Raw genomic sequence first — 24,413 nt, forward strand, 5'->3', positions numbered from 1 at the left:
AGATTAAATTAAAAAGTAAATAGATTATTGTGCTATTTAAGAATCTACGGTACTGATGACTTTGTATATTATCATGTCAAATGTCCAGAGGAAGTAACAGTGGAATAAAATAAAAACTCATGTAGTTAGTAAGAGTGTAGAAGATCATTACCTTTATGGAAGAATATTTGGTAATGCATTACAGAGTCTTCTTTTTTAAAGATTTTTGTTTTAGTTTTAGAGATAGAGGAAGGGAAAGAGAGGGAAAGAAACATCAATGTGTGGTTGCCTCTCATGTACCCCTACTGAGGACCTGGCCCACAGCCCAGGCATGTGCCCTGACTGGGAATCAAACCAGCGACTCTTTGGTTTGCAGGCCGGCATTCAATTCACTGAGCCACACGAGCCAGGGCCCTTGCAGGGTCTTTAAATATGGAAATTCTTAATTCTACTATTAGAAACAAATCTTAAAGAAATGGTTAGAGATATGAATAAGTATTAATGCATTAAGTGTGTTGTATTAGTCTTCTAGCACAAACTTAGCATCTCAAAACAACACCTGGTAATTATGTCACAATTCTGTAGGACAGAAATCTGGCATAAGGTAGATGGGTGATTTTCTGCCAAGGCTATCTAATGGTTGAAATCATGTGTCATCCGTGCTGAGTTCTGGTCTGGAGGCAATGGGGAAGAATCCACTGCTGAGCTCCTTCTGTCTGTTGGCAAAATTTAGTTCCTTCTAGCTGTAGGACTGAGGTTCCCTTGATGGCTGTCTCAGGGCCCAGAGACCACTCACATTCCTTGCCATCTGACCTTCTCCAACAGAACACTTGTCGTGTATCAAATCCCTTGTGCATTGGATGATCTTGGATTTCTTCTATCTCTAACCTTTGGTCCCGGATTTAAAATGCTCACGTCATTAGGTCAGGCCTTAGGATAATATCTCCATCCTTAGGTCAACTGATTTGGCACCTAAATGACACCTGTAAAATTCCTGCACCACAGTATCTAGATTAGTGCTTGACTGGAAAACTGGGACAAAGTTTGTGTACACCAGGGACTGGGGCTCTTGGAGGCTGCTTTAGCATTTTCCCTCCCATGCTTTATCCCAGAATGATGGTTAACCTTGAAAATCTGAAATAGCCCAAATTTCCAACAATAAAATACTAACCAAGTAAATTATAGTATATCCATATGATAAAACATTATAGTGCTATTGAAAACTCCCTATTTTAAGGGAGCTATAATATCATAGTAAAATATTGATTAAAATAAAAAATGAAGACAATAAACTATATATACAAAAATTGGAAAGAAGTACATGTAAATATTGATGATGGATGATGGCATAATAGGTAATTATAATTTTCTTTAAATTTTTTATTTTTCTATCTTTTTAATAATAAACATGCACTCATTTTCTAATTAGAAAAAGGATTATTTGTAAAGCATTTTAGCACTTTTGTGGGTTGCACAGTGTTTTCTCTTTCACCCTCCTAATCCCCAAACTATCACCCTAGCTGCCATAAAAACTATCTTGGCAATTTTTTCACCTTGTCATCTTCAGTCTCCTTAACTCACAGTCCAGGAATCTTGCTGTACCTTGTACCCTTGGCTCAAGCATAGCTTTAATAACTCTGAGAGTTCTTGTTACTATTCCCTCCCTCCTGTGATATTAGCTGATCAAGGCACTCTCTCCTTCTGAACCCTGGACTGTCCTCTAGGTTATTCTGATATAACCTAGGTTATTGCTATGTCTGATCAGGTGGAATTAGCATGAATGATGAAATCAGCAAAGCCTGAACTAATCTGGGGATTAAGAGAGTCTGGTCATGCTTGGAAAGCCTCTGAGGCAGGCCAGATGGGTTTCTATTTACATGAAGGAGTAAAGAGCTATTTTTTGGAACACTCTTCCAAAAGTAAGAGGGCTCTGTGTACAAAAGCTTGATTGCAGGAAAAGGGTTTTTTTTTTTCAAAGGAAAAAAGTGATTTTGAAAGCAGGATGGCATTTGCTAGTCAGATTTCTCTTTGTCACAGCCCCATGGCTGAATCCTAGGGAATGCGAGATAACTTTCCTTTACAAAAAACTTGCAGTAATGGAAATGGCTAGTGATCTTCTCATTTAACATAATAGCATTATCTTAATACATCCCATTCTGGCACTACAGGAAAAAAAATAGATAGTACATGCAATCATTACCCTGGAACTTTCCAAACATATTAAGAATAATTTGAATAGGACTGTAGTTTCTGAAACTCTATAGATGGAATCATAGACAGACAGAATTGAGTTCTGCTACCATTTTGGTTTTCTCATTGTAGCCTCAAATTTGTGAGATCCATGAATACATGGGTTACTTTCCTAAGTTATGTAATACAGCAAGGGGAATTCATATAGTCTTCCTTTTATAGGTTAGTAAAAGCATGGAGAGGTTAAACCTGTTCACACAATGACATATGTTAGGGAAGGACTAGGACCCAGCCGTGACTTAGTTGTTTCCCTCTGGGACACATCATGACTAGTCCATAGATGGTTACCAAGCAAACCCTCTGGATAGAGCCTTGTATCAGATGCTGAGGACTGCCACAGGTATAATTAGAAGTGCAGACTCAATTTAGCCCACTCGAATCTACTGATGCGATTTGATTCCTAAAGTTCAATTGAGTCCATGCAGAATTCTAAGAATCATTATGTAGTGGATAGTATTTTTCAAAGATATAAAGAATCTCACAGGTTCTTTGTCCAGTGTGACGTTGACATTCCCTTCTTGAGGGGTTGGACAGTTCCTTTGTTTGCCTTGACTAATAGAATGTGGAGGAAGGTTCATTGAATGACTTCTGAGGTTTGCTTATAGATGTAATATGCACGCCTTTGGGATCCCTGAGCTGCCATGCAGGAATCCTGGCTGCCCTGAAGCTGCCATCCTGAAGAGACCATGAGAAGGGCCCACAGAGAGGCACAGAGAGATGCCTAAGAAGCCTTATTTTTTCCAGACACTGCTCAATTCTTCCTAGCCCAGACTCCAGACATGTGAGTGAAGAAACCTTCAAGGACTCCAGTCTCCGCCACCACTGTGCAGCCACCTCATGAGAATCCCCACTCCCCACCCAGAACCATGCAGTCAAGCTGCTCCCAAATTCCTGACTCACAGAAAGTATGAAGACATTAACAGTGTTGTTGTATGTGCCTCAGATTGGGGTGACTTATTAGGCAGGAATAACTAACAAATGCACACAGGGGAAAAATCTGTCCAAAAACCTTCCCAGTTGCTATCCTTGCCTTATGGAGCTGAGTAACCAACAGTGCTTAATTCAAGATAATCCTTTAAAAAACATAAAACAGGTGAATCTAGCCATTTCTACCTTATTGCACACACATTTATCTCTGTTTTGAGTGCTGCTTTCATTTCTGATATACTTTCACATATTCTTTTAATGAGAAGCCATTTTTATAGTTCTGTTAAAGATTACTATAAAGCTCTCAATTTATTGAATGATGACACTGCCAAATTGCTCCTTTAGGATAACATGAAAAAGACAGAGAGCTGAAGCTCATTGGCATTTGCTCTCTACTTGCTCCAGTTTCTGACTCCCTGGGTCCTGCATCTTCCAGGCAGCTCCTGGCTCCATCCCTGGTCAAGCTGGCTGACTGTCTGAGAAAAACAATGAAAGCTGAGTCTGCAAAGTCTTAGTGAAGCTGATTCAAATGAATTTACTGGGAGTGCTTAGAAAAAAAGAAACGTTAGGTGCTTCACATTCTTTCTTACACTTTGGCAGGGAGCTATGTGGAAAGAGTTGGCAAACAGCATATGACATCAAAGAGTTTGCCCAAAGAGCCCTTTCTCTGTTGTTTCTCCACCCGTTCCTTCTCTTCCTCCTCTTTCTGCTTAACTGAAACCTCTCTACTCTGTATTTAACAGCTTAATCATTTGGACTTGTAACTTAATCTCTCTAAATCTTTTTACTTGGCTATAAAATGGAGATGAGACAGTAGCCAGTTTTATTTGCTTAATTAGTTTCTTTATTGGATCAGTACATAATTGTCTCTCTCTGTATCATTAACTCTCTGATAATGCAACATCCTCTTGTGTTACAACTTTTAGATTTAAACAGGAGACTATGAGTTGGTGCAGGGATGGCTCCTCTAGCAGACAGGTTTGAAAAGGCCTGGACTGCAGACCTCTAATCCTTTGAGGAGAATGCCTAGTTCCCCCAGTGACAGTTGCAGAAAGTGACTCAGGCAGCAAGAAAGCCAGAGGAGTGGCCTTTGTCCTAACCTTAGCATTCTCCCTGGTATTCGGAAGGACACTTGTTTTTGTTATGCTTAGTGTAAAGGAGAGAAACAGATTCATTATTTTCAGAAACTTCAGAGAGACCTTGCCTTCCAATGAAGGTGTGGGGTCACATAAGGCCAACATTTGTTTTCTTTTTCTTTTTTTTTTTGTGGGAATTTGATAATGTAGTCCTAGGGGAAAACGAGGTGGAGTAAGATTTTTCAAAGGAAACGAACTAGGAGGCACAGAAAGAGGGGGCATATGCTATTATATACACTGTATTGTTCAGGACAGGATAGCTCCTTTACAGAATCCCCCCATGACAGTGAATTTAAACTGTGTTTCTCTCTGCCTATTATGCAGAAAATAATTGGCAAGAGGGGTAGGTAAGACAGTTGAATAAAATTCATGGGTTAAAAACACATAGGGAATTTACAAGACACAACATTATATAACATTTGCTGAAAAGACATGGTTCAAGGTACTCTGGAGAAGAGTGTTCCCCTTTTTCTAGCCCAGGCAGCTTTCTTCCATCAAATCCTGTAGCCGTTGACTTTGATTCCCTCCACAGGCCCTGGGGCTTCTGGGGAGGAGCCCTTCTCATCTCCAGATCTTTGGCGTCTCTGGTGCTCATCCAGGAGGATGGGAACTGCAGTGCAGGGCTGAGCAAAGGGCTTGTGCTTTGGAATCTTAAGGCCTGGGTGGCACCTTGGCTTCACCCCTTACCAGTGGAGTGACAATGGGGACGCCGTTGTTTCAGAGCCTTGGATTCCTAAGTTTTAAAAAAGTCTAGGAATAATATTTACATACAGGTATCCAGTGAGGATCACAGGAAATAAAATATGAAAATGCTTCATATAACTTAATATTTAAATAAATGTTAGTTATCATGCCTACACTGTTTCATAACTATTTGCCTTTCCTCTCATATCTGACTGAAAGATTCTTGAGATAAAGATTTTGAGTTTCCCCTACTTTCTGTCATAATAATTGGCGTAAGTTAGTGTTCAAAAAGTTTTTGAAGGAATGTGTGACTGAGTGAATAATGAGGCCATTTTCCATTATAAAACCCTTCTGCCTGAGTTACAGGAGAATTCTGAGGATTATGAATTAATCTTTGTCCCTGTTTAGGGGTAATAATCTACCCTGAGCTTTGCTGATGTGCAAGTGTAGTTTATAGAGTGATTTTGTAAGAATTGGTACTTGACACAAATGCTTGGGATAGTTAGGAGTAGGCTCATTGCCTTTTGACACTTCCCTGTGAAGTGTGGCCCAGGAAACCCATCCTTCCTTTGAGAGCAGTGGTTCCCAAAGGGTGGTCCCCTGGCCAACAGTATCAGCTTCTCCTGGAAACTTTTTAGAAAGTCAGATTATCAGGCTCCGTCTCATGTCCATCATACCAAGAACCCTGAGGCTGGGGCCTCGAGATCTGTTTTAACAAACCCTACAGGTGATTCTGAGGTACACCCTAAAGTCTGAGAACATAACTTTGATTAAGAAGAGAAAACCAAGGTAGGGAAGAAAAATAGCAATAATTGATTAGTTTTTAATGGCATTTGGTTTTAAAGTATGTTGCCAAATCTATTATTTGAAAAGGAACCATCTTTTCCAGATAGGGAAACTGAGTCACAGGCAGCATAAATAACATACTCTAGACTAGGCCAGCCTGGCAGAGCTGCATTCCCTTACATCGGGTTTCTCCTGGGTGATTGGCTCTCTCATTCAGTGAACTCATTAATGCTAATCTGAGAGATGCAGTTGGTCACCTCTCGGGTAGTATGCTAGAGGGGCAGAGTAGCTAACTGAAATGGGTCACCCTAATGGTGGGAATTTGAGGGGCTGACGAGGACTGGTGGGGAAGTGGATTTGGCTTGTTAGGGTTCTTTAAATCACACCGCAGACAAGAGCTGTCCATTTCTGTACATAAAGGACAATATGACACTGTCCTCAGTGAGGTCAGACAACTTTGGATCAGTTATAAAATCTGTGAGAATTAAGCTGGTCCCAGGATTATGAGATTTAGCAAAACTCAATCAGAAACTGAGGTATTACTATGAACGCTAAGCAGAATGCTGTGGTGAGCACACACTTGGTTCATAGCAAAGCCACAAAGGGGATAAAGAGCAAAAATAATAATAATAATAAAAGAGGGGCTTCCTGGCTATTTCTGCTACAAATATCTCAAATAGGGCTGTTAACTTGAGAAATTGTGTTACTGGTGCCACATAGTGTCATGCTATCATTGAAAAAATGAGAGCATTTTACTTTGTCTTTGTTCATGCTTGGATTCATCCTGCTTCAATAAAAAATAAGCTTCATGATGTTATTTGGCTATATTGAACAATAATTACTCTTGTCTGTTTTCCCTATAATTGTTTTATTGTCTGCCTTTTCTCTCCTTTATTAGTAATATGTCATTGTTTGTGTTTTGAAAGGATATTTAATGTCAAAACCCTAAAGTAATGTATTTGATTTTTCTGTGGAAACTGACAATACTAATGAAGCCTGGGAGCCTGGTCCTACCTGTAGTCTAACTGTATTATTTATTATACTTTGAGGCAACAGTTTCTGTCCTCCTGCCTTTGTTGACCTTCTTCCAACAGCCAACAAGTGACCAATCTTGTTATGTTTAATCTTACACCTCTGCTTCCTCTCTTTGAAAAAGATTTAATATATTTATGTTTAGAGAGAGGGGATGGGAGAGAGAAAGAGGAGAGAAACATTGATATGCAAGAGAAACATGGATAGATTGTCTCTCCAGCTGATAGATATGCCCCCAGCTGAGAACCTGGCCCACAAACTAGGCCTGTGTCTTGATTGGGAATTGAGCCAATAGCCTTTCAGTTTGTGGAACTGAACCGAATCCACTGAGCCACATCAGTCATAGCCCCTTACACCTCTACCCTCTTGTTGAAACAAAAGTCTGAAATATGCTGGCATCAAAAGCTTTCTCTAGCTTGGGATCACAAATGACTTGTAGGGCTGCCTTTATTTCATTTGAATGGCCTTGGAATCATTGCCTACTGATGGGAAGGGGAGAAAGCTTGAAAACTGAATTAAAGGAAATCAAGGGACTATATGACCCTAGAGAATGTGTGAACTTTTGAGGAAACTATCTTAGAAATGCTGTTAAGTTGTTTGGACTTACAGAATGAAGCAGTGACTAATGAGAGTGTTTCTCAACTGAGGTGGTCATCTCAGGTAAGCAGCCTGGCACAAAGAACATGACAGAACTTAACTGTCATTTAAGTCTCGAAATATGTTGTCTTCTATGACCGAGAATATCTAGAGGATGAGGTTGGCTCTTAGGAAGCCAGGAGAACCTGAGTTTTCAAGTGTCATGGACTCCTCCAAACACAGAACTGTAAGGGGAGGTCACACTTGGTAATGATGCCTTCTCAACTCCTCAATTTCATGTGGTCCTGTTCCCCTGCTGGGGCCTCCTCAGGATACCTGGGCCTTTGTAGTACCTCATGAGGGTACAAAGCTCCCCAGTGAGGTTCCTCTTTAGGGCAGGGTTGCAGGTTATCAAATCTTCTATCTTGTCCTTATTCCCCTCATCATTCTCTTTGTCACTTTTGTTATGAGAGGAACAACAGTTTGGTAGTGGGCAGGGATGGAGTATTGTTTTAGGCATTGAGTTTTGCATATAAAGTAGGTAGTCATGACTAATGACATATAGATTCTAATAGAGTAGAACAGGCCAACATAGAGGCCAACATAGAAAACCAAAAAGAGCAGAGCTCTACCTTTTCGACTTGGTAATTGCTTACCATTCTGCATTAGTGTCTAGGCAGCAGGCTTCTGAATGAGCAAGGAAGATAATTAATCTTCTTTGCCCAAGTGTATGACTCCCATGAATCTGTCACAGTATTTGAAATTCCACCATTAAAACTGCCTTCCTTTGGATTATATCACTGTAATTCATGTATTGTTTTCTTTCCTTCCTTCCCTTTTTTTTTTTTTAAATTGTAGTCCTGATAGAGCAGGACAAGCCAAGCAAGCAAAACAAACATATTCAGAGGAACAGCTTCAAGGAAAGCACAAGAGTTTAAATCCATCTCTTGTGTTTGCATACATTCCAAATTCAGTCTCAGTTGCCACTAATCTTTCAAGGTTGTGAGGGCCAGCCTTAAGGGACCATGTCTCCAGCCATAGATAGTGGTGGCTGGAGCCAACTGGCTGGCTGTGACAGGAAGCGGAAGGGAGACTCAGGTACAGATAAACGGGATGGAAGTGTCCCATTCTCATGAACTAAATGGCTCTTTTATTAAAAGTGGACAGAATGGGCTGCTTTTCCTTTAGCAACCCAGACCACACTGAACAAGTGTACCCCTCTATCTTGTTTCAAATTAACCTCTGGTTCTCTCGCTAGAATTATTCTGACTTCTATTTGAAGGTATCTGGCTTGTATTGAGAGTTTACTTTCTCTTAGAGTCATATATTATATGACTCTATCATACCTTCTTGAATTTATTTATTACTTTTGGACTTTTCCTTTCTGGAAGTTCTCTAATTATGCTTTTTTTTTCAATTTAATGACTTTAAATTTACCTTATCCTCTACAAGTTTTATAACCTTAATTTTTATTCTTGCTTATGGTTGTCTAATGAAGCTGTTAAATAAGATTGCAGTGGTAACACATTAAACCCCCTCTGTAACTCAGTGTATTTCCATTTCCTCACTGCTTCAGGCTATGTTTGGTATTAAAGATACTGTTCACATCTGCACCAATTTGAATTAATTTGATTATTCAGTTACCACAGCTTCGTGATATGTAACAGCCTAATTCCTTCATCCCATAAAGTGAGAGTGCTACTGAGGCTTTGAGGAAGTGTTATCTAAGTGGTTGAAACTGCCTCCAGAGCTTAGGTGCCACAAAGCTTCCACCTGAAATGAAACAGCTAAGTCATATTGTTCCATTAATCCATTGGTCCAATCAAATCACTGAATGTTTGGGCACATTTGTGGCTCTGGCCTGCGAGTTGGTAGGCATCAAAGTTTTAGCCCTGCTTGTGGGATTTGTTTACATTCTCCCCACCTGTGCCTCCTGTCATAAAATGGGTGACATTTTCCATTTTCTGCATATGAACTTTAGAGGACTCACAAAATTATAAAGGAGCTTGCTTTTCAGATTAAAGTTTAATGGTACATGTTATGTGTTACTGGTTAATATACTTCTTGATATTATTTTTTTTTAATATTCTCATTAAAAAAGCTTGTTGACAGAGAAACCCACTGTATTTTTCCATTTGTCTCTTTCCCAGCCACCTTGTTAAACAGGTCCAGAGGGCACCCTCCTGTGGATGGTAATAATGCCCTTGCAGCTATGCAACATACTGCCCTATTCTGAGTGGCCAGAGTTGCTTACAGTCTTTTTTCTCTCTGATCATGTCCATCCTTATTGCTAGAGATAGTATGACTGCCTTGGAAAATGATTCTATGCTCTGAGCATTCTTTTATTTTGGAAGAGATCATGTGACAGTTGCTTTTTTTGAGTTGGCTATCCTTGTCCACTTTTACCTCTTCCTTTATAAATTTATTTATATATGCCCTGGCTGGCGTAGCTCAGTAGATTGAGTGCAGGCTGTGAACCAAAGTGTCGCAGGTTCAGTTCCCAGTCAGGGTACATGCCTGGGTTGCAGGCCATGATCCCCAGCAACTGCACATTGATGTTTCTCTCTCTCTCTATCTCCCTCCCTTCCCTCTCTAAAAATAAATAAGTAAATTTAAAAGAAATATTTATATATTATAATTTCCTCATGTATTCTATATTACTATTGACTTTTAGTTTTCATAGAGCTTTTAAATTATATTTCTATTTTTACTAGAAGTAGTATGAAGCACAGATTGGTCTTATCTTCTCTTCTTCACTTCTTCCCTGTTGATCAATAAAAATTGGCCAGAAGTGTTAATGCCATTATTCTCTTTCCAACAAGAAAGAGCCAGATTGGTATAATCATTGTTTTGGCCATCATCCCATTGACAATATGCACAAGTCACCACATCCTAGACTTAACCTTTCTGCCTCTTCATCAGATGGGTGTGGCACCTTCATACTATGTGCAATTTTGATGGTATGTAGAATGTTAATTTGCTAGATGAAGCCACTTGGTGTCTCCTTAATCATGGGTTTCTTCTGCTGGTCTGTCTCTGGATAAGAGCTAGAATAAAGAAAACACAAAAAATATAAATAAAGTAGACGTTATCCTTTGCTTTTCCATCTCCTCTAAGCCCTTTAGCCTGGTACAGTAAAAACTCTCTTCCATGAGTTGAAGGGAAAGGCAAAGGGAAAGGCAAAACAGATCCCAATTAATTATACTAAACATCACTTAGCTCCCCATATGCAAATGAATAATGAGAAGAAAAAAAGATTCAAGCCAAGTTAATTCCCTCTTTCAAAAAATGGCTATAAAATATGGTAGTTCTGATCAGACTCCTGGCAAGATGGTGACAAACTAGGAGAATAGGTCGTGCACTGCCTCCCAGAATCAGATTGGAAATAAAATTAAAGAGGAAAACAATTACTTGAGTTAAACTGAAGGCTACATGAAAAAGAGACTTTTAACCAAAGATGGCCAAAACACCACTCCTAGATTGGTAGGAAGGGCAGATGTATCTTAAAGGGGCTGGCCCTGCACACACAAGTGTGGGTGAAGTAGGTGGCATGGCTGTGAAAGCTTCCTTCTGAGAGGAGTGAAGGCAGGACCACAGACTGGGCTCCCAAGTACAGAGAGCCAGGGCCAAGACTGGTCCACCATGCAGCATCCAGTGGTGAAAGGCTGTGGGGGCTCTGTCTTCAAGGGAGAGATTAAAAACATTGGAGAAAAACCCACACTTTGTTTTTTCTTAAAGGGGCAAAGCACAGATTTTGTGTTTCTGGGTACTCACTTTGGGCCGCAGTGAAGGAAAAGCAGTGCATACTGGAGTCCCATGAGGAGATGCTGGAGTGGGAGGCACTGGAAAGAGACTAGGGGAACCAACTGTGGGATTTTCAGTCAGGATATACCTGGACTACACAGCAGCCATCTTCTTGAAAAGAGCTAGCCCTTCCCAGGGGAAAATCAATTATCTTACCCTGTAGGATACCACTTCCCACAGCCTCTGGAATTTCACTCACCATACCATCTAAAATCTTGTTTCCTCCACCCTGCACCTTTTTTGTTCTTTTTTCAGTTTTGATCTGCCTTGGTCTTTTGTTTTATTTTGTTTTGTTTTCATTTCTCCTAGCCTGCATCTTAACCCTTGCTAAGGAGACAGCAACATAAAGACTCAGGGATTGTCACAGACTGGCTGTAGGGTACAGCTAGTCCATACACTTTTCTGGGAAACAGACAGGTGCTTTCCCCTCATGGGCAAGCCACAGAAACACCTCCTGGCACCCGGCAGACCCAAAACCTGAGTTTGGGAGGCCTACTAGGAGCCCTTCCCTGCTGAGAACAGGGACATAATCCCAGACAGACTCAGACTGGTGGCTCAGGAGAGGCAGAACACATCCACCATGTTCCCTGAAGTCTGAAAGGCACCTGCCACAGGCAATCCAGGAATCACAGCTGCCTATTGCCACCAGAAACCCTCTCAGAAATAGTTAATTTAAAATAGTTGATGTGACTTGTTTAAGATTTACAGCAGGCCTGAAGGCAGAGAGAGGCAGAGGTGGATCCTGCGGTGATTTGGGGTGCTTGCTGACAGACCCCTTGATAAAAGTCAGCTTTGCAGAGCAGTTTGGCCCACCCTGGGAGCAGCCAAACTCAGAGGAATCAGCCACAAACTGTGGATTGCTTGTTACACTGAAAAGGCTGCCAAGGGCCAGGTGTAGACAGCACCCGACATTGGCATACACCAAACTCAGACATCAGAGTGGTGTCCAAAGGGAGAAACCAGCAGACAACCACTAAACCCTGCTGAGATGAATCTACTAATTTACTAGATTCTTTTTCTTGTTTTCACTCTCCTTTTCCTTTCAATAGTCTTTTAATTATTTTTTAATCTATTTTTTCTTTTTCTTTTATTTTCAGTGTTTTGATTACTCCATTGTTCCCCTCTCCCCTTTTATTTTTTATTACTTTTTTTTGTGTTCCTTTCCCCTGTTTTCTTCTTTCAATTCATTACTAGTATTAGCTCTCCTCACCTTTCTCCTCTCATAATCACTTTTCATTCCTTTGGCATTTTCATATTCTTTTTCCTTTTCTCTCTTATCTACTATTACATTTCTCTTTCTGTTTTTATTATTTATTGCTCTCTTGTCATTGATATTGCTGTTGTGGTTGGGAGGTTGCTAGTTTGGTGTTGTTTTTGTGTTGTTTTGCTTTGTTCTGCCAGCACTTACATGAGAGAATGCAAGACTTAACAAGAGTTGAGTCTCTTAGTCAATCAGCCAGAGGGGAGTTCCCACAAACAAACAGGCCATTAACATTCTGGTCCTAAATATAACAGGAGAGTCCACAAAACCTACACAAAAGACATTCTTAGAGCACCCAGATCAGGAGATCAAAGAGTCTGTACCACTGGGTCCCACAGGACTCCTAACACATAAGGTCATCCCACAAGACAGAGAGTCAAAGCAGATCAATATAATATGCAGAAACCAACAAAAAGTAACCTAAAATGGGGAGACAAAGAAACATCCTCCAACCAAAAGGGAAGGAGGCATTCCAATAGAGAGTGCTAAATGAAATTGAGGCAAGCAATTTATCAGACAGAGTTCAAAGTAGTGGTTATAAGGATGTTCTAGGAACTTAGTGAGACCTACAAGGAACTTAGTGGGAACTATATCAGCATAAAAAAGGACATAGAAACCATGAATAAGAACCAGTTGGAAATAAAGAATGCAATATATGAAATGAAGAACACACTAAAAAGAATTAAAAGCAGGCTAGATGAATCAGAGGATTGAATCAGCAAGTTGGAATACAAGGTAGAAAAAAACACGCAGTCAGAGCAACAAAACAAAAAAAAGAAAAAACCCTCAAGAAAAATGAAGATAGTTTGAGGGAGCTTTGGGACAGCATGAAATGTAACAATATCTGCACCAGAGGGATACCAGAAGGGAAAGAAAGGGAACAAGAGATAGAAAGTGTGTGAAGACAAAAAATGACAGAAAACTTCCCTAATTTGACGAGGAAGAATCATGCAGGTTCAGGAAGCACAGCGAGTCCCAATCAAGATGAACCCAAAGAGGCCCATACCAAGACACATCACATTTAAAATGGCAAAATTTGAAGACAAAGGGAGAATATTAAATGAAGCAGGGGAGAAACAGCTATATATCTACAAAGGAGCTCTGATAAGGCTATAAGCTGATTTCTCAACAGAAACACTACAGGCCAGAAGGGAATGGAGCAACATATTCCCAGTAATGAAAAGCAAGGACCTGCAACCAAGACTATTCTCTCCATCAAGGCTCTTATTTAAAATGGAAGGCAAAATAAAGAGCTTCCCATATTTTAAAAATGGCTAAAGGAATACATTGCCACAAAACCAGCATTGCAAGAGATGCTAAAGGGACTCCTTTAAGAAGAAGAAATGGAGAAAGAAAAACAGAGGTACAAAGGGGAAAATGCCAATGAATAAGAACCCACCAATAATAACTTTAATGTAAATATATTAAATGCTTCAATCAAAAGACATAAGATAGCTGAATGGACAAGAAAACACAATCCACAAATATGCTATATGTAAAAGACCCACATCAGAACAAAAGATTTACAAAGGCTGAAAGTGAAGGGATGGAAAAAATAATCTATGCAAGTGGACATAAAAAACAACTTGGGAAGCAATACTTATATCAGACTAAATAGACTTTAAAACCAAGGCCATAACAAGAGACAAAGAAGGTCACTACATAATACTTAAGGGAGCAGTCCAACAAGAGAATATAAGCCCTGTAAACATATACGCACCCAATATAGGAAATCTTGGAGAACTTTAAGAAAGATAGACAGCAATAGAATCCTTGTAGGGGATTTTAACACCCCATTGTCAACTATGGATAGATCATCCAGGCAAAAAAATTAACAAGAATATAGTGGCATTATATGACACACTAGATCAGAAGGACTTAATAGATATTTACAGAACATTTCACTCCAAGGAAGCCAAATATGACTATAACTGTCTTCTCAAATGCTCATGAATTGTTTTCACAAATAGACCACATGGTAGGACACAAAGTAAGCCTTAACAAATTCAACAAAACTGAAGTCATATGAAGCATCTTCTCAGATCACAATGGCTTGAAAATAGAAATCAACCTCAAGGGAAAAAGTCAAAAGCATTCAAATATATGGAGACTGAATAACATGTTATTAAATAATAAATGGGTTAACAATGATATCAAGGAAGAATTCATGAAGTACCTGGAAAAAAATGAAAATTAACACGAAAGCCCAAAACCTATGGGATGTAGCAAAAACATTCCTGGGAGGGAAGTTCATAGCATTAAAGGCCTACCTAAGGAAGATAGAAAAATCTCAAATAAACAACCTAACCCTACATCTAAAAGAACTAGAAGAACAACAACAAACAAAGCCCAGAGTAAGTAGAAGGAGGGAAATGATCAAGATCAGAGCAAAATTAAATGACATAGACATTTAAAAAAATTCAAAGGATCAATGAATTCAGGAGCTGGTTCTTTGAAAAGATAAACAAAATTGACAAACCATTAAACAGACTCATTAAGAAAGGGAGAGAGAGGACCCAAATAAGTAAAACCAGAAATGAAAGATGAGATGTAACAACTCATGCCACAGAAATACAAAGAATTGTAAGAAATTACTATGAACAACTATATGCCAAGAAATTGGACACCCTGGATGAAATGGCTAAATTTCTAGAGACATACAATCTTTCAAAACTGAATCAGGAAGAAGTAGAAAACCTGAACAGACTGAATACAACTAGTGAAATCTAAGCAGTAATCAAAAAGCACCCAGCACACAAAAACACTGGAAAAGATGGTGTCACAGGAATTTTACCAAATATTCAAAGATGAACTAACTGCTGTCCTTCTCAAAATATTGCAAACAATTCAAGAGAGGGAAAACTCCCAAACTGTTTTTACAAGGCCAGTATTATCTTAATCCCAAAACCAGGTTAAGACACAACAAAGAAAGAAAATTATAGGCCAATATTGCAGTTGAACACAGATGTTAAAATCCTCAGTAAAATACTAGCAAACTGGATCCAACAAAACATTAAAAAGATCACATACCATGATCAAGTAGAATTTATTCCAGGGATGCAAGAATGGTACAATATTCAAAAATCAATAAATGTGTTACATCACATAAGGAAAATGAAAGACAAAAATTACATGATTATATCAATAGATGCTGAAAAAGAATTTGATAAAATCCAGTACCCATTTATGATAAAAACATTCAGAAAAGTGGGGATAGAGGGGGCATACCTCAATGTAATAAAGACCATATACAAAAAACCTACTGCCAACATCATAGTCAATTGGCAAAAACTATAAGCTTTCCCACTAAGATCAGGGATAAGAAAAGGTTGTCTGCTTTCCCCACTTTTATTTAACATAGTACTGCAAGTCCTTGCCACATGGATCAGACAAGAAGAAGAAGAAAAAAAGGCATCCAAATTGGAAAGGAGGAAGTGAAACTGTCATTATTTGAGACAACATGCTAGTGTACAGAGAAAACCGTATAGACTCCACAAAAAAACTACTAAACCTAATAAGTAAATTTGGCAAAGTCAAAGTCAGAAATCAATGGTATTTCTGTACACCAACAATGAGCTATCAGAAAGAGAAACTGAGAGAAAAATCCCATTTACTATAACAACAAGAACAACAACAACAAAAAATGTACTGAGAAATAAATTAATCATGGAGGTGAAAGACCTGTACTCAGAAAACTATAGAAATGAAAAAAGTTGAGCAATATACAAAAAAATGGAAGCATATAACCTCTTCATGTATTGGAAAAATCAACATCGTTAAAATGTCCATACTACCTAAAGCAATCTACAGAGTCAATGCAATTCCTATTAAAATACTGATGGTGTATTTCACAGGTCTAGAACAAATATTTTTAAAATTTATATGGAAACAAAAAGACCCCAAATAACCTCAGAAATATGAGAAAGAAGAACAAAGCCAGAGGGATCACAATAGCTGATATCAAAGGCCACTGTAAACAAAAACCTGGTACTGGCATAAGAACAGACACATAGATCAATGGAACAGATTAAAGAGCCCAGAAATAAACTCATGTCTCTATGGTCAATTAATACTTGGCAAAGGGGGCAAGAGCATAGAATTGAGTAAAAATAGTCTCTTCAACAAATGGTGTTGGGAGATATGGGCAGGTATATGCAAAGGTAAAGGGTCCCAAGTTCAGGAGCTTTTGTCCTGTGATTAGTGATGGGCCACCATCTCGCACACACATGTGTTCAACAACCTGGAAGCTCTCTGAGCTCTGTATTATTAAAATTTTTATGGAGGCTTCATCAAATAGGCATAATCAATTATTAATTCCACTTCCAGCCTTTCTCCCCTATCTGGAGAATAGTAACTGGGGCTAAAATTTCCAAACTTCTAATTGTGGCTTGGTATTTATGGTGACCAGGCTCCCATCCAGGGTCCCACTAAAAGTCACCTCATTAGAACAACAGATGTTCTTATTACCCAGGAAATTTCAAGAAATTTAGGAGCTCCATGTGAAATGCTCTTATTTCTGAGGAAACTACAAAGGTCTGAGGAGCTCTATGCCAGGAATCAGGGCCAAAGCTAAATACTGGAAGAAAGGATTCTCTTAGCATAGCTATTTACAAGGGTTTGTGAGCTCTGTGTTGGGCACCAGAGGCAGAAACAAATATATAAGTATATTTTTTATTAATTTACATCATTCCTCATCCAATCTCTGGATATATCTCTACTCAATAAATTAATTATTGGATTTATATAACAGCAGCATGGTCAGTCCATGGGTGCACAGGATCTGGAAATGAGCTATGGCATTTTGGCCGGGAATCCTGATGTCCTTGGTATCTGGAAAATGTATCTAGAGGGCAAAAACTCCTCGACTGATGGAAAGGGACACGATGAGAGGAGGGCCAGAATGGGAGCCCACTAAAGCACAGTGATCTCCCCTTATATACTTATGAACAGGGTATATGTTCCAATGCCCCAAGTGGATACTTGAAACTACAAATAGTACTAAACCCTATATATACTGTTTTTTTCCCTATACAGGTACTGTGGATCAGCTGGACAAAGGGATGACTCAGGTACCAGGCAGGACAAGATTTTATCATGGTGCTCAGAAGGGTGCACAATTTAAAAATTATCAATTGTTTATTTCTGGAATTTTCCATTTTATATTGTCAGAGTGTGGTTGAGTACAGGCAATTGAAACCATGAAAAACAAAATTGCAAATAAGAGGGACTACTGTACACATGCCTTAGGTGTACAGGTGGTACCATTTGATTTGTGAGACCCCAGTAACAAAAGGCTCAGGGTTACCATGTGCACTGTGTATAATCTGAAACCCCAGGCTGAAGGGGAGAGGTTACTTTTCCTAACTTCTTTGGTGGCTGCAGAATTGGTTGGGAGATATTGTAAGCCAGAGGTTAGGGAGGAGAATAAATTTGAAGAAGAGTGATGATAGCATTGAGTCCTGTTTTTGTATCCAATGTGGTTTGACAGCTCTATCTAGAGTCCTTTGGATTCAAAACTAGAAGAGACCAAGAATGGAAGAAACTAGGTAAGGGGCACTCATTCAGAATGGGCAGTTGGAAACTGTGGATATAAACAGTTGTCAATGTTTACCAATAATGAATTTCACATGGACATATTAAGATGCTACATTTCTGTAATGATAGATAGTATTGTCATTAGTCACTATTCAGAAAATACCCCATTCTTCAGTCTTTACTCAATGACTTATAGAATAGGAACACATATTCTGAGTAAATATAGGAGAGAGAATTCCCCACTACATGTTTCTGAAGTGGTATTGTCACTTGTGTGTCTGACATTGGGGCCAGAAAAAAGAAGACCAGGAAGACACATTCCTTTATTTTAACCAGAAACTCCAAGAGGTCTCTCTTTTGGGGGTTTATACAACCATCATCTGAAAGGCTGAGTACAATGTGGTCCTTGATATTGGTGAGGAGTTTCAGCCAGAAGCCACAGGCAGCATTTCATGGGGGAGCTTGATGTTAATTGAAGATGACAAAGTAAGACAAGCCTGAGGGAGTAACAGTTAACTGGCTAGGAAATGAGCAGGGCAATTTGTGTAGGTGTGAGTGTATCATAAATAGCTGCATATCTGCTATTCAGCTGAATTAATCTGCATTGAAATTTCCTAGAAGTGGTCAAAATTGCCTCCGGGAAAACTGAATGTCAGTGTCAAAACTTGTAGTGTGTTCTGTACTTTGGAAAGTAAGATATCCTCAAGCATGAAGTTCATTGAAGGAAATAGGTCTGGTTACCACTTACCTCAGAGACAGTCAGTACAGTGAATGTATGTTTCCTTTATTCTGCTTATTAGTCCACAATATGTATATACATCATGGAAAACGTCTCTCCAGCTCCAACCATTTATTCCTAGACACCAACCCCTATTCCTCACCTTTTAGTCTGGTGTGGAATGGCAGATACTTGGTGTCATTTCCTGCCTGCAACCCTCTCTGTATTCTCCACCTCCTCGATGTTGAATCCTCTGGTAGCTCTAACTTGCAAATTCACTATAGTCCTAGTCTTTGAGTCAAAGTTGGAAGAAGGAGGATATATTTTTACCAATAAAACTCTTCCTTCCTTTGTCTACTAAAAATGTGTCTCAACAGAGTGAGCTCCATCCCAGGAATTAGAAGCAGGACAATCCATCACAATTAATGTGAATAAGACAACCTGGCCAACACCATGAACATGAACCATACCAGGGAAGGAGGAGGAAGAAAGGAAGAGATGAATCTCAGAACTGATATAGCAATCAGGTTGGCTTTGCTGAAGGAAACTTAGGAGATGGAGGTAGAAGCCAGTTGTTTGGTTTGAAAGTGTAGGAGGTATGTGTTTCTTCATACAGAGCCAACTTGGTTCCCACATCAGTTCTGAGATAGATCATTCCCTTTTTTTCTTCCCTTTTCTCTTGTCTAGTTTACGTTCATGATATTGTTTGAGTTGTCCCTTCAATATTAACTCTTATGGATTTTCCTGATTTTAACTTCTAGGTTGGAGCTCTACTCTGCACCTATCCAAACTATTGGCTGGTGCCATAGAATCATGATGGGATTTGGCCAATTATCTTCTATTAGTAACTAGCATTTTCCACATACACACAGCCAGCCAGAGCTTGGCACTACCACAACTGACTGCTGACCACAGTTACTGCCAGTTTTTCCTACTCTATCTCACCTGTCCAATTGACTATCCATGAAAGGTATATTCACTTCCAGGTAAGAACTGAGCTTTCATTTTGTCCTGAGTTGAACTTTTCCAGGTTAATCCATTGTCAATGACCAAATGACCTATCATATCTGAAACCTGAGTCATCCAAGGTACATTTAGAGGAAAGTCACCCTATTTCCTTAATTTTTAGGATCTGCCTGCCTTCCCATTTCAATCCCACTGAATTGATTCAAGCACAGCTACTCATCCCCACCAGTGGACTTTGTCCTACTTTTATAATTCTAGTTGTGCTCCCTTCAACCCCTTGCTAGAGGCTAGCTTATTATTATGATAATGCTGACTGCAATTTCAGCTTCCTGGACCATCAGCCCCCATTGTAATTTTTGTTAGCTAGCCCTTCCATGTGCTGTTCTCTGCTCTTTAACTAGAATTTCCTTGTATTTTTGTGTTTCTAGAACTTATGGCCTAGGGCTTGACATTCTTTTCTTTTCTTTTTTTTAAGATTTTATTTATTTATTTGTTTATTTATTTTTAGAGAGGGAAGGGAGGGAGGGAGAGAGAGAGAGAGAGAGAAACTTCAATGTGGGGTTGCTGGGGGCCATGGCCTGCAACTCAGGCATGTGCCCTGACTGGGAATCGAACCTGTGACACTTTGGTTCGCAGCCTGAGCTCAATCCACTGAGCTACGCAAGCCAGGGCTGGGCCTGACATTCTTAATCAATATATCTTGGCATGGCTTGCATGATTTTACTCCTTTACATACTTCTTTTGTGTTCATGCCAATTCTTTGAATTCAAGACTCTGCTTTACTCTATCATTAAATTTAAAACACTTCTTTTCTTATAATGATTGATTTTTTGGCTATGACCACATCTAGATTATTGAAACTACTTTGATTTTATCTTTGTTACCCAGGCCTACTGTACTATGTCCCTGGGACATATGACAGTCATTCTGATTATCTGTAAATAAAGAATAAGGGAGGGCAAAAGAAAGGAGAGAAGTAACTCACAAAGTACCCATCTAGTAGAAGTAGAGCCAAGCCTCCTGGAAACAAGGAAGTGATCAGCTACCACCTTTTTCTTATTGTGGTCACATGGTCTATCATTTCCTTTTCACTCTGTATGTCTGCAACATTTTTGTTCTTCCCAGGCTACCTTTCTCTATAAGTCTGTTAGTTTTGCCCTTTATAACTTTGGTCTCCATAGATTGGCCTATGGATTGGTCCCTATCTGATGAAGTTTCTACTCCAGATCCAATCAGTTAGGACCAAGGAGAGGGCTCTTCTGGCAAAACATAGCCACCCAAGTTCATCACTTGGGCAGAGGTCATGACCAAGGTTAACTTCCAAAGAAAAAAAGCAGAGACAGCATGTTCTCCAAGCATGTATAATGCAATTAACTCCAAGAACTTGACTAAAATCAGTCATGTCCATGCAAGGCCATGCATGGATAGGTAAATAATATTAGAAAAGCAAACTAAGTACTGCAAAGTGACAGAAGTGGTGTTAAATATTCAGAGACAAGTGATTGAACCTAATCAGGTGTGAGAAGTTGGCAAAGGAATATATGCTTAAGGGAGGTTAGAAATTAATGAAATTTAAAGAGAGTGGAAAATGTAGACAAACTTGATTTGACGACTCAATGAATTATAAAAATATCCTGCAGGAATACGTAAGGGTTAAGTAAGGCATTTTGAGTTTATTTGGAAAAATATTTCTAACTACTTAAAAGTGTGCCCAGGGTTTTGTACTCTTCTGTTAAAATGTCATTAAGAAACTAATTAGAGAGTTATAATTATCATCGATTAACTCTCCTTTACTGCAAGAGCAGAAAGCATATCAAATATGATTATGTAGAAAAGATTAATAGAGTCAGATATGAGCAAGCAGATCTGGAGACGGGCAGCCTGTACTAAGACCCTGATTCTCCCAGCCTCCTTTGTCTTCCAAGGACATGGAGGAGTGGGTGCATTCTATTTCCTGATGATTTATCTCTGAGAAGCTGGGAGCTTCTCTAGGGTGCAGCCATGACACAGGGCAAGTGAAGGATGCCAGGCAGGACTGATTCCTGTTACCTGACTGGCAGGAACATATGGAAGTGTAAGTATTCACACAAGAAGCAGTGAGTTTAGTAGGGAAGAGCATAGAAGTCAGACTTGGTTTCAAATCTTGGCTTTGGTCCTTACTAAGGTGGATTTAGGCACACTGCTTAATCTCTCTAATTTGTTTCCTCAGCTATAAAATGTGAAATAGTAATTCCCACTTCCTAGGATAGTTGCTGGGTTGTTGGTAAGGTTATCTATAAAATAGAAAATGGGTCCATGGTGGAACATGGCATACTGTTATGCACATGAAAGTGATTCACTATCTTCCTGGTCTATGGCAGTAAAGCTTGGGAGACATACACTTCTTTATGTAAAATGAGTCAAAGAACTACACATCTTTGGAGCTAGTTTACTGTAACAAAAAGAGAGCTAGGCCACTTAGGAAGACCTCTACATTTTTGCAGTTGGCAAAAATTGTTGCAATTTTCCTCTTTCTGTTAAGTGAGGTTTAAATTCACTTTCTTAGTCCTTGTCTTTATAAAGGGTCTCTGAGACCCCTTTTGAACCCTCTCTTTTCCTTTCAACAAGTATTTAAGTATCACTGATTTTGCCTTTTCTTCCTCATTTATTCTAAGAGTCATTTAGATTCTTCAGAATTATCCTTCACAGCTCAAGGGTAAAATTTAAGCATCTCACAAACAGACTCTGCCTAGACTGGTCTCTCTTTTCTCTCTACCATGAACTGATCATGTTAGTCCAAAGACTTTTTTGTTTAAATTATATTTTAACTACTTCACTCAAGTTTCTGTACTATGTTGCTCTTGGAATCAGGCTGCAGTTTCTTTTAAAGAATCACAAATGCCTGAGCTTTCTGAACTATTTCTATTTCAATGAAACTAAAAGCAAACTCATTGGAATGTAAATTATAGACATTATGACAGTTTACCTTCCCCCAACAAAAACATGTAGCAGCTAAAATGATATTATCCTACATTATAATAATATCATTATCATGAATAATTTAACATTTCTAAATCATATTTTCTAATATATAGTTCATATCCAAATTTTCTTAACTGTCCCTAAAATATTCTTTATATTTCTTGTTTTATATCCTGATGCAATAAAAGATCACTCATTGCCTTTGGTTGTCATGCATGGGAACTTTTAAAAACTCACAGGGTAATTGTGATAAGCCTTGTCTTCCCCTCCTGTTGAAAGCCAGGAGGAAGAAGCCTACTGTACTCACCCACAAATGTGGCCCTGAGGGTTCTTATGGGAACTTCAAGGCCCAAGATTTCTTTGGGGAGATTTTTGAATCAATAAATCCCTAAGAAGATTCCAGCTGGGCTGGGTTGGAAAAGGGTAAGCAAAGTCCTCATCCGAGGGGCTGACCTTAATTTGAGGGTTATTTTTCTAGGAGTCAGAATTGGGCTTTAGTACCTGCCCAAGGTGTTAAAATGCTATGCAACTGCTAAATAGACCTTTAAGATACACTAATATTTTCAGTCAAAGATGATGGCTTGACCTATGAAAAGAAGCACAACTCACTAGTACTGTTAGCAAACTTGTAACTATAAAATGGTAGATGCTAATAAATAATATAAAATTATTATTACTTGTTGGTTGTAATATCCCTGTATCTATCTACATTGCAGTATCCCTCCTTCTTATCACTGTAGGTTACAGAGGAAATTTTTGCTTCATGCCTGTTAAAGGCTAAGAAAGAAACTCTGGAAAACCCAACATTACTGTAGCACTTAATAAATATTCAAAATCATTGCAAATGAGATCAATGCTGGACAGCAGAAAAATAACATGAAGCTATTATTCAAATATTTCATAAATTAAGGCTTAGGTGACTGACAGAATATTTCTAAAGTGATGCACTTTAAGAACACCTCCTTACTGTCAGGAGCTGTTACTTTCTCTACAGCATTCTCTGGTATAAACTATTAAGGTTATGCATAAAGCAGAAGCATCACTACATTTTGCTTTCTTTTTTAAAAAGATTTTATTTATTTATTTTTAGAGAAGGAAGGGAGGGAGATAGAGAAAGAGAGAGAGAAACGTCAATGTGCGGTTGCTGGGGGTCATAGCCTGCAACCCCGGCATGTACCCTGACTGGGAATCGAACCTGTGACACTTGAGTTCACAGCCCATGCTCAATCCACTGAGCTACACCACCCAGGGCTACATTTTGCTTTCTTAAAAAAAAATCTTGACATGACCCTCCCTCTAAGATTCTTTTCTTTTCTTTTTTTATTTTATCTCAGTTGCTCTCACTTCCAGGGTAGCTTTCCTAGAATGAATAGAAGAATAAAGCAATGCTGATTGATTTGGTTTGATACTGACAGTAAGCTTTGAGCTTTTTGATTGTTAGAATGAGATTTTCCTGAAATTGACAACACTGACCCTGTTTCCTTCCTTCGAACTATAGCATACAGAGACTCTGAAAGAAATATAAGACAAGGACGTGCCATCACCCTTACACTTTGTTTCAGCTTAGCTCTAGAACGTATCGGAAAATGATGGCTATATGGCTTAGTCTCACAAGGTGAACATGTGATTTCTTTGTGTGATATTGCTCACTACCTGTCTTTCATCTTCTACATTCTCCTTGTTTTTCCCCTTTCAGTATTGTCAGAAAATTTTAAATAATTTTGGTGGACAGTACACAGTAGTGAGAAGGTATGCAAAAACCAGAAGACAAGTTTTCCTGGGAGTGGGAAAGCTATTT

Source organism: Phyllostomus hastatus, unplaced genomic scaffold (assembly GCF_019186645.2).
Source record: "Phyllostomus hastatus isolate PE091 unplaced genomic scaffold, TTU_PhHast_1.1 phas_contig_58, whole genome shotgun sequence".
NCBI lineage: Eukaryota > Metazoa > Chordata > Mammalia > Chiroptera > Phyllostomidae > Phyllostomus > Phyllostomus hastatus.